Here is a 521-nt window from a genome sequence, read left to right as displayed (position 1 = left end):
CAGAGGCTAAGAAAATAAATAAAAAGGAAAGCGAAATTGACTGCATGTAGTTTTGTGACTTGTCATTTTTTTTTTTTTAGTTTCTTACAAATAACTAGAATAAATTTGTTGATATAAATAAGGCATCTTAATTTTTTTAAAACAATAATATCTAAAGAAACTAAATAATTTTCAACTGACCATGTAAATTGAGAGACTTTTTTTATTTGCTGGAAATGAAATGATGGGATCTAGGGAGAAAGAGAGAGGGCAGATTAGCTATTACCTTTGCGTATCCATCGGTATTAGTGAATGGTTCCCCTACTGGTTTTTGTGCTAGTTTTGAGGATTTGGATATTAGTATTGCAGCCGTTGCAATTACCCTCCTCCACTCCACACGTAAACTTTTTTTTTTTTTTTTTTTTTTGCTCTTTTTTATTTAATGGCTAAAATTGAAAGTTGCTTTTTTAACTTTCAATCACCGTCATTATAATGGTAACTATTGTTTTGCTTGAGAGAGAACTGAGAGACCATGGAAGTTG

Source organism: Quercus lobata, chromosome 1, assembly GCF_001633185.2.
Source record: "Quercus lobata isolate SW786 chromosome 1, ValleyOak3.0 Primary Assembly, whole genome shotgun sequence".
NCBI classification, from domain to species: Eukaryota; Viridiplantae; Streptophyta; class Magnoliopsida; order Fagales; family Fagaceae; genus Quercus; species Quercus lobata.
This window is presented reverse-complemented; position numbering follows the sequence as displayed.